Below are 10,502 nucleotides of genomic sequence, written 5' to 3' on the forward strand. Positions count from 1 at the left end.
GAAAGCTATTTGGTACAAAAAACCCTTCCTGATAGTGGGTTAGTATTTATATTCACAGATTTTCCTATTCTAAATCAAATTAACTAGCCAGCAAGTTTTTATTGACTACTGAGTCATTTCTAAAAGATTTTACATATTAAATTCCAGTTTAAAAACCAAAAGCCTCTCTTTTTCCCTCAATATTATTTGCTTCTTTTGAAAACTTGAATTTACTTCCATCCTTTTTTGGCACCCATACAGCCAATGAGGAAATCAAATCACTTCTGGAAATTTTACATCATCAAAATCCCAGTACAAGTAACAGTAATAGTAATACTAATAAAAATTTACTTTGCAAAATAATTCATGGCACATCCATACAGTTCAATTCCCTTCTGTTTCACTGATTAGGAAATGGTTTCAAGAAGTAAGGAAACTGCTCCTGGCACAGTGTGCCCTGTGCAGTGGAGTAAGCTGGGGTCGGCCCCTGGTCCTTTGGCTCTTGCTGCCTGGGGCGTGCTCCTTGCTGGCCTGCAAGCACCCCTGAGTACAGGCAGTGGGTTTGTCAGGTTAATTTATGATGAGGCTTTTGCTATGGCTAATGACCCCTTGGAAGGCTTTCATGAAGTAAATCTTGCTTCACCTACTTCTCTGGACCTTAGCGTGTATGAATCAGGGACACAAGAGCAAACTACCTCAGCAAGTGTCATCTACCGGCCACATCCTTCAACTTTATGCTCCACTCTTGTCCAGGATAATGCATTGGCTCTTCCTACACAACCTGTGTATTCACCCCTCAGACATTTAAACTGTGTGGAAATATCTAATATCAGCATTCAGGTTACAGACCCAGAATCTTGTGTTACCTCAGGAGTTTCATCTGGGATAACTAAATTAACTACAAGAAAGGACAGCTGTAATGCAGAGAGGGAGTTTTTACAGGGTGCTATGGTTACAGAGGCTTGTGCTAGCAGTGATGATATATTTGGTTTGAGTACAGATAGTCTATCCTGTTTATGAAGCCCAACTGTTCTGGAAGTTAGAGAAAAGGGCTATGAAAGATTAAAAGAACTTGCAAAAGCTCAGCGGGAACCGAAGTTAAAAGATGAAGAAGGTGAAAGGCTTTCAAAAGTTTGAGATCAACTTGGACAGGAATTGGAAGAACTCACACCTAGTCTGCTTGAGGAAGCTCATAAGATGGTGAGAGAAGCAAATGTCAAGCAGGCAACTGCAGGAAAACAGCTGAAAGAAGCACAAGGGGAAATTGATGTTCTTCAAGCTGAAGTAGCTGCACTGAAGACTCTCATATTGTCCTGTTCTCCAACATCACCTACCCAAGAGCCTCTGCCAGGTGGAAAGACACCTTTTAAAAGGGGGCATACAAGACATAAAAGTACAAGCAGTGCTATGAGTAGGAGTCATCAGGACCTCAGTGTGACACAGCCAATTGTAAAAGACTGCAAAGAGGTAACTTGTCGAGGACTGTCCCCTCTGACTCTGTTGGTATTTGTTAATTCTCATCACTGAGGTGTCAGTTATGATTTTTGCCAGCAAAATTTTTAGTACTAAATGTGGCAATATTAAGATCGGGGAGGCTTTATCTAGAGCTGGCTGCTTTCAGGAATTCTTCACTTTCATTCTCTACCTGCCTGACCTCGGAGTACCTGCGAGAAACTTGGCTGATTTATCTCTGTATAATGAATTCAGATCTTGGAAGGATGAGCCCACAATGGACAGAACATGTCCTTTCTTAGATAAAATCTATCAGGAATATATCTTTCCATGTTTAACATTCTCAAAAAGCAAAGCTTTAAAAGCTGAAGTTAGCTTCAGCTGTTCTGGAGGCTATGGAAAACAATACTCTAAGCATTGAACCAGTGGGATTACAACCTATTCGATTTGTTAAAGCTTCTGCAGTTGAATGTGGAGGACCAAAAAAATGTGCTCTCACTGGCCAGATTAAGTCCTGTAAACACAAAATTAAAGTAGGGGACTCAAGCAACTATTATTATATTTCTCCATTTTGCAGATATAGGATCACTTCTGTATGTAATTTTTTCACATACATTCAATACATTCAGCAAGGACTTGTGAAACAGCAGGATTTTGATCAGATGTTTTTAGAAGTTATGCAGTTGAGAAAAGAGATATCATTGGCAAAGCTGGGTTATTTCAAAGAGAAACTTTGATGCACTGTGTGGGACCATGCACAAACCTTCCTGAACAACTGGAAATGGCTGAATATTTTTGTGGTTACTCAATATTTTTTTCCAAGAAGTGGGTCTAAGACTTTATCCCCCTTTTGCAAATTACACTGAGAAGTACTGTGATTTCTTTTCTACTGACCTATGCTGTGTTTGATTATTCTTTAGTTGGACACACTAAAATATAAAGAATTACAGGTGCACTACTGATTATGATTTATAGATGCAAAACTCCCCTCAATAAATAAATAAGTAAATAAATGTATGTATGTAAAAAAAAAGAAGTAAGGAAACTAATTTGAGGAGGGGGAGGAGCAAGATGGTGGCTAAGATCTTTCAGTGGCAATAGCCTCCATACGGATCGACAAAACTACCTTCACAATAGATAAAGAAGCCATGTGACGGACCATAGTGCCAGGTTTTAGTATAATAAAAAGGATGTATTGAGTGTTGAAGAAGGCAGAAAGGAAAGAGTTGCTGACTCCAACTCTCCCCCAACTCCAAGCAGTGTGAAGAGAGATACTGCCCACTTGAAGGAGGCACAGGGAATTCAGTCCAAGCCTTGGACTTCAAGCCCAGTAGAGGCCCTGCCAAGGTAAACTGGGCCCCAGGTATAGCCCCACAACTCTGGGCCCCACACCAATATTGGCAGATGGAACTGCTGAAGCACATTAGCCAAAAAGCTCTCTGCCTCCACCCCACCTTCCCCAGCCTCAGGTAGCATTGAGGGGAGCTGGACTCCACCTCCTGGGAGCAGGACACTGAGACTAGCACAGGACTTTGCCTTGGAGCTCGGTGCCGGGCCCGTTGCAGCAAGACTCAGTACCAGGAAGAAACCAAAGGCCCCATGTGTAGGCCAGAGCTGAGAGATGGAGCCCCTAGACCTTCCCTGGCACTGGGTGGAGAACTGCACACCAGTGGGCAGACACAAGTTTCTGCCTGAGTCACTGGCAGTCTTGGCATGGACCTGTGGTATCCCCCAAGGCAGCAGAATGCTCAGGTGCCTGCAGCTACAAGTTTCAGGTGGCACCCAGGTCAGCGTCAGGCTTGGTGGCCAAGGACATCTGCACCACCCTCAGGGACCACAGCGGTCCCCAGGTCAAGGCTCACAGAGGCAGCCTCTGGACCTGATCCAGCACCAGGCACAGATGCTCTCCCGCCCGCCGGCAGTGGAAGGGACTTGTGCTGCGGCTGCTTCACTGCCAGCTGTGCTGTTGGCCTGGGTGACCTGTACCTGTGAGACTCAGGAATGACCCAGCTCAGTGTCAGCAGTGGTGACAAGGACCGGCCTTCACCAACACTACCTCCCACTCCGGAAGCACAGCGTGCAGCAAGACGCCTTTCCTGAGGCGAAGCAAGGGCAGTTAGCACGGGACCTGTGCCTTAGACCTCGGTGCCAGGCTGGCAAAGCCTAACGCAGGGCAGATCCTAGAGCCTCTGTCTCCAGGCCAGCGCCCGCAGACACATCTCTGGAATAGCGCTGGTGTCAGGAGGAGTCGCGCTGCCCCAGTCTGTCACACTCTTCCAGCGGGCATCACCTGTGTCTGGCTGCAGCAGTCCTGGGCCCCAAGTGCCCTGCAGCAGTAGGCGGCCCTCAGCTGTGCAGGCCTTGGTCCTGCCACATGCTGTGCTAGTGTTGGCGGGCTCTGGGCTCCGGGTGTGCCTTAGTCAGCTCTCCTGTCTGGGAGACACCTCCCTCCCTCCATTGCAGAATTTCAGTCTGTTGTGGAATTCTGGCTCCTTCTCTACTGTGCCAATGGACTCAGATAAGTCTTTAAATATAAGTCTTCAAACCTACAAGAGTCCATTTTATTGTGAGGATAAGAATAACAACTTCAGAAGGCTATTGTAAAGTTGCAGTAATAAATTATTAATAAAGTGCTTAACAGCCTGAATGAATTAATAGTCATCACTATGAATACTCTGAAGAAAGACTGTATTACGGGTCCTATATTAGGGACACCTATCCTGGTTGAGGTGACAGTGGTTGAGTGCTGCTCAGGAAGGTCTGGGGGCTAAAAGAAGAGAATCTGTTTAACTGTACTGAAAGGAGAGTTGGAGTGTGTCAGACATCTGCGAACACAGGTGATTCCAGGGAACAATGAGTTAGTTGAGATGAGCATTGACCAGTTTGGCAACTGTGAAAATTGGAAGCAAAGTGTGATGAAAAAATATAAAACAAATACTTTACTGTAAATACTATTTAAAAACACTATCACACTCCCTTTGGTGCAAGTTTTCGTAACTCAGTTCCAATTCAAATGCTCAACTAATTAGGTAACATGTTTGAGTCACTATAAGACCAAGGCCACTCCTAAAGGAAACTAGCACTAGTCAGAAAATAGTGCCACCTCCTCAGAAGCAGAGAAAGTGGCAAGTAATTTTATAATTACTTTTATCTTAATCAGGGGTGATAAAAATGTATAAGAAGTCATGGGAGTCAGAGCCCAAGAATCAATTTGAAACAAAACTCAACTTTACCAGGTTCTCAATACTGCATAGACGTTATTATACATACCTCTGTAAGAGTACATTTTCTAACAAAATTACAATAAGAGACATGGCTTTGTTATTTCAAATATTAAGCCAATGCTTCCTGTATCCATGCCTTAAATGAAAATAGAAGTAATGCTGATGGCATAGAATATATGGGAAATACTGAGGCGATGGATGATAATTGGTTATTATTCAACTGCAATCAACTCAAAGAAATGCCATTTATTCATTTAATTTCAAACCCAGCTTGTCAGGTTTTAAAAATATTTAAAATTTCATTCCCCCCAATAAAAAAATGTACAATCTAAATGAACAGATGCTTCACAGAAGAAATACAAATGGGCAATAAATATATAAAAAATGTTCAGCACATTTAGCCATTAGAGAAATGTGAATGAAAACAACACTGGGATTTCACTTTACTCCAGTAAGAACGACCATTATCAAAGACTCAATATACAAATGCTGGTGGAGATATGGTGGAGAAGGAACTCTTCTAGATTGTTGGTGGGCATGGAGATGAGTACAACCACTGTGGAAAGCAATAGGGAGATTTCTCACCAAACTAAAAGTAGAAATTCCACTTGAAGCAGACATACTTCTCCTGGGTATCTTCCCAGAGGAACTAAAGTTATCGTACTACAGTGATACGTGCACACCCATGTTTGTAGCAATATAAAACACAATAGTTAAATCATGGAAGTGGACTATATGCCCATCACAGATGCCTGAATAAAGAAAAGGTGAGACATAGATCTTTATAATGAGATATAGATATATACCATAAAAGGATAATTTTGAGTCATCTGTAAGAAAATGGATGGATCTTGGGACCATAATGCTAAGTGAAATAAGTCAGTCTCAAAAGGTTAAACATCATATGACATGTCTAACTTGAGAGACCCAAAATATAAATGAAGAGCAAAATACAGATACATGTCAAGAGACAGGGAGGAACTCTTTGTTGGGATGGGATAGGGTCTTGGGGGAAGGAGAGGCAAGAAAAGGGGTAGAGGGGAATAAAAATGATCAAGAGGCACGTCTTAGTTACTTTTCTTATTGCTGAGACAAAGTACCCGATGCCCAAAGTTAGAGGAGGGAAGGTTTATTTGTGCACAATTTGTAGGGGTTTTAGGTGAGAGTTGGTTGGCTCCAAGGAGGGGTGGCATGGCAGAGGGGCATCACAGGGCAGCAAAGGAGCAAAGAAGCAGCAAGTCACAAGTGACAAGCAGTGGTCCTCTTTTGCTCTTTATGTCCTATCCAGGCAACCCACCCTTGGAGGAGGCAGCAGTCACCCCGGGGTGGGGCACCTTTCATCCCAGCATCGCACCACGAACCAATCCCAGCCTCACATCCTTGATCCCAGCAGCACACACCCTGGATAAAGCAACCTCTGAAATGCCTCACCCACGACTGCATGAGGTCTGGGGGGACATCTCGACGCAAGCCAGAGTGCCTGTAAACTTAGTACTCAGAAGACGTGAGGGAGGAGAATCACCACAAGTTCTAGGCCAGCCTGGGCTACAAGTGACATGCTGTGTAAACAAAGAAAACCCTAGTAGAATTTTACCCATATGCTATCTCATTTTCTCGAAATAAATAGTTTTACTGCTCCCTTTCCATGCTGGAAAAATGTTGTAAAACACTTGTTACACTGCTGGTCGTGGTGGTACACGCCTGTAATCTCAGCTCTCTGGAAGCTGAGGCAGGAGGATCACCATGAGTTCATAACAAGAGCCTGCCTCAAAAAGCAAAAAGCAAAACAGAATAAAACAAAAACTTGCTACACTGAAGAGAGCCTCAAAGACAATGATGTACAATCCCTCCCAAGCCCGCTCTGCCTTATGAATTCATCAGTCTCAGATTGTATTTGTGTGCATGGAACAGGTAAGCGTCCCTCGTGACTTCTGGAACATGAGTACCTGCCTCACATCTGGTTCACTGTTAAAACCCAAGCCCGGGGAGTGCATCTCCTGAGCCAAGCGGCCCCTCCAATTTTAAAGGAGCCTGGGACACCTAGTGGAGCCAGTCTATTCACAGACCGCCTGAAGGCAGTGATTGCAGACTGGAAAACAAACCTGAGGGAACCTCAGTGGACAGTGGGGAGTGGGAGTGGGGTGGAAGAGCGCCCTGGTGGTGTCAAGAAGTGAGTAGTCGGCCAGTGCATGAGAGAAACGTGTCGGAGGGAAAGATGGGGCACATCTGCACATGGTCTTAGGTAGGACCGGGTTAGCAGGAAGGAAGGGTCAGGGAAGACACAGATTGGGCACTGGCAGGGGGAGGGCCAGGACAGCATGGACCACTGAGTGGGGGTGGCCTTGGGAGCAGTGTGGAGGAGAGACCCTCTCCCTGGCGTGTGACCTGTGACAAGTGAGCATAGGCAGATAAAAGGGGTGGAGAAGAGGATGGGAAAGCTTTGGAGGGCTGTGAAGTAAATTGCCCCCTTCTCTAACCATAGCGTGTTGGACTCGCCTTTCCCTCCCTCCCCCGTGGACCCGTCCACGGGGTGTTCTGTCACGTCAGAGCCTCTGCGCCCAGCCAGGGCTTTTATTGGCTGGTGACTTGCTGACCAAAGAAAGCCCAAGGGCGTGGCCACCTCAGGGACAGGTATATAAAGGGGGGTCAGGCCCACACGGGGCAGACCGCTGGGAGGAGCTCCCGGGAGAAGCATGGCCAGGTGTCCAGCAGGGCAGAGCAGCGGCCAGAGGACCAGGCCGAGAAAGAAGAGAAGAGCAATTTCAGGGCCTAAACTGAAGGGAAAGGCGAGTAGACATCCAAGCTCCTCCCCTTGTCCCCCTTGACAGCCCTCCCAAGAGGCCTGAGGTCCCCAGACTGTACCCTTCTCATGAAGCCCCTGCTCCCATGGCTCCGCCCTCTGTCCCCCAGCCAGTGCTCTTCTGTGACCTCCCCGTGTGCTTCCAGGTGGCCAAGAAGTCAAGCAGGGCCAGAAGACCCGGTCCCCGGACAGGGAAGAAGCTCTCTCCCCGAGCATCGCCACGTCCTCCTCGAGATAGAAGAAGGAAACCCCAGCAGGGTTTGGCGGTCCTCAGCACCAACAGGGGGAGCAGCCCCAGCAAGATGCGCCAGGGCAGCAGCAGGGCCCTGGGCGCCCGGAAACGCTGCACCAGGAGAGGCCCAAAGAGAAGCCCTGCCAAGCTGGGGCGCAACAGGTCCACCCGAGGCCGAAGCCGAGGCCGCAGAGCCCCAGCCTCGCGCAAGACAATGCCAATGCGCTAGGCCAAGAGAGGTGGCCAGACACCTCGCTACCATCTGAGAGGTGGCCAGAGGTCTGCCTGCCTCTGCCTCCACTGAGGTAGACCTGAAAGTGTCCACCCACGCTTCCCCGTGATGGGGCAATAAACTAACTCTTGGCGACCTGAGAATGTGTCTGTGTGCTGTCTGGGGGCGGGGAGGGGACAAGGGAGGCAGGGAGGGAAGGTGGGGGAGAAGGGAGGAAGGTGGGGTCCTCCTGTTCCCAGGGATTGGAATTCGAGGGGGAGGGAGGGAGGGGAAGGGAGTGGAGAGGGAGGGGGAGGGAACTGCAAGGTGGGTCGGGAATAGAAGTCAGGGGAAGAGAGGGAGGGAGGGAGGAAAAGAGAGAGGGAGGGAGGGAGGAACTGTGGGAGGGTGGGAGGAAAAGGGGGAATATAGCGGGAGGGAGGGGACTGCACGATGGCGCAGGGCATCAGAAGTCGGGGTATGGAGGGGGCAGAGGGAGGAAAAGCGTGAGGGAGGCAGGAAGAGAGGCAGGGAGCTGCCCGCGAGGCCTGGGAACTGTTCCTCCCTCCTTCTCTCCCTTTCCCCCTCTGGCTTTGCTTCCCTCTGCCCCTCTCTACCCCTGACTTCTATTCCCCCATCCGGCATTGCAGTTCCCTCCCTCCCTCCCTCCCTCCCTCTCTCTCTCCAGGCCTCCTCTCTGTCCCTCCCTCAGCTCTCCCTCACCCTCCCTCATTCCATTCCCTCCTCCCTCCCTCCTCCCTCCCTCCCTGCTCCCCTCCCTCCCTCCCTGCATTCCTCACTTCCTCTCTCCTCCCTCCCTCCCTCTCTTCCGGACTTCTATTCCCGACCCACCTTGCAGTTCCCTCCCTCCCCCTCCTCCTCTTCCCCTCCCTCCCTCCCCCTCTCCCTCCCCCTCCAATTTCAATCCCTGGGAACAGGATCCCACCTTCCTCCCTTCTCCTCCTGCCTTCCCTCCCTGCCTCCCTTGTCCCCTCCCCGCCCCCAGACAGCACACAGACACATTCTCAGGTCGCCAAGAGTTAGTTTATTGCCCCGTCACGGGGAAGCGTGGGTGGACACTTTCAGGTCTACCTCAGTGGAGGCAGAGGCAGGCAGACCTCTGGCCACCTCTCAGATGGTAGCGAGGTGTCTGGCCACCTCTCTTGGCCTAGCGCATTGGCATTGTCTTGCGCGAGGCTGGGGCTCTGCGGCCTCGGCTTCGGCCTCGGGTGGACCTGTTGCGCCCCAGCTTGGCAGGGCTTCTCTTTGGGCCTCTCCTGGTGCAGCGTTTCCGGGCGCCCAGGGCCCTGCTGCTGCCCTGGCGCATCTTGCTGGGGCTGCTCCCCCTGTTGGTGCTGAGGACCGCCAAACCCTGCTGGGGTTTCCTTCTTCTATCTCGAGGAGGACGTGGCGATGCTCGGGGAGAGAGCTTCTTCCCTGTCCGGGGACCGGGTCTTCTGGCCCTGCTTGACTTCTTGGCCACCTGGAAGCACACGGGGAGGTCACAGAAGAGCACTGGCTGGGGGACAGAGGGCGGAGCCATGGGAGCAGGGGCTTCATGAGAAGGGTACAGTCTGGGGACCTCAGGCCTCTTGGGAGGGCTGTCAAGGGGGACAAGGGGAGGAGCTTGGATGTCTACTCGCCTTTCCCTTCAGTTTAGGCCTTGAAATTGCTCTTCTCTTCTTTCTCGGCCTGGTCCTCTGGCCGCTGCTCTGCCCTGCTGGACACCTGGCCATGCTTCTCCCGGGAGCTCCTCCCAGCGGTCTGCCCCGTGTGGGCCTGACCCCCCTTTATATACCTGTCCCTGAGGTGGCCACGCCCTTGGGCTTTCTTTGGTCAGCAAGTCACCAGCCAATAAAAGCCCTGGCTGGGCACAGAGGCTCTGACGTGACAGAACACCCCGTGGACGGGTCCACGGGGGAGGGAGGGAAAGGCGAGTCCAACACGCTATGGTTAGAGAAGGGGGCAATTTACTTCACAGCCCTCCAAAGCTTTCCCATCCTCTTCTCCACCCCTTTTATCTGCCTATGCTCACTTGTCACGGGTCACACGCCAGGGAGAGGGTCTCTCCTCCACACTGCTCCCAAGGCCACCCCCACTCAGTGGTCCATGCTGTCCTGGCCCTCCCCCTGCCAGTGCCCAATCTGTGTCTTCCCTGACCCTTCCTTCCTGCTAACCCGGTCCTACCTAAGACCATGTGCAGATGTGCCCCATCTTTCCCTCCGACACGTTTCTCTCATGCACTGGCCGACTACTCACTTCTTGACACCACCAGGGCGCTCTTCCACCCCACTCCCACTCCCCACTGTCCACTGAGGTTCCCTCAGGTTTGTTTTCCAGTCTGCAATCACTGCCTTCAGGCGGTCTGTGAATAGACTGGCTCCACTAGGTGTCCCAGGCTCCTTTAAAATTGGAGGGGCCGCTTGGCTCAGGAGATGCACTCCCCGGGCTTGGGTTTTAACAGTGAACCAGATGTGAGGCAGGTACTCATGTTCCAGAAGTCACGAGGGACGCTTACCTGTTCCATGCACACAAATACAATCTGAGACTGATGAATTCATAAGGCAGAGCGGGCTTGGGAGGGATTGTACATCATTGTCTTTG

At 50.0% G+C, this 10,502-nt stretch overlaps 2 long non-coding RNA genes and 1 pseudogene across 2 annotated transcripts; 2 read left to right on the top strand and 1 right to left on the bottom strand.

Moving 5' to 3' along the window:
* The first annotated feature begins 555 nt into the window (after window positions 1-555).
* On the top strand, window positions 556-2,168 carry LOC101722819 (rab-3A-interacting protein-like; annotated as a pseudogene).
* Window positions 2,169-6,791: 4,623 nt separating this feature from the next.
* LOC147823283 (uncharacterized) lies at window positions 6,792-8,054 on the top strand. The gene is made up of 2 exons (XR_015444154.1): window positions 6,792-7,441; window positions 7,602-8,054. It is a non-coding gene; the product is annotated as an uncharacterized LOC147823283 (long non-coding RNA).
* An 866-nt stretch (window positions 8,055-8,920) lies between these two features.
* LOC147823284 (uncharacterized) lies at window positions 8,921-10,196 on the bottom strand. The gene is made up of 2 exons (XR_015444124.1): window positions 9,542-10,196; window positions 8,921-9,381 (listed from the first exon to the last, which is right to left on the bottom strand). It is a non-coding gene; the product is annotated as an uncharacterized LOC147823284 (long non-coding RNA).
* Between the last annotated feature and the right edge of the window lie 306 nt (window positions 10,197-10,502).

This window comes from Heterocephalus glaber, unplaced genomic scaffold (assembly GCF_053883595.1).
Source record: "Heterocephalus glaber isolate CG9 unplaced genomic scaffold, H.glaber_assembly_v1.0 deba00001594, whole genome shotgun sequence".
Classification (NCBI taxonomy): domain Eukaryota; kingdom Metazoa; phylum Chordata; class Mammalia; order Rodentia; family Bathyergidae; genus Heterocephalus; species Heterocephalus glaber.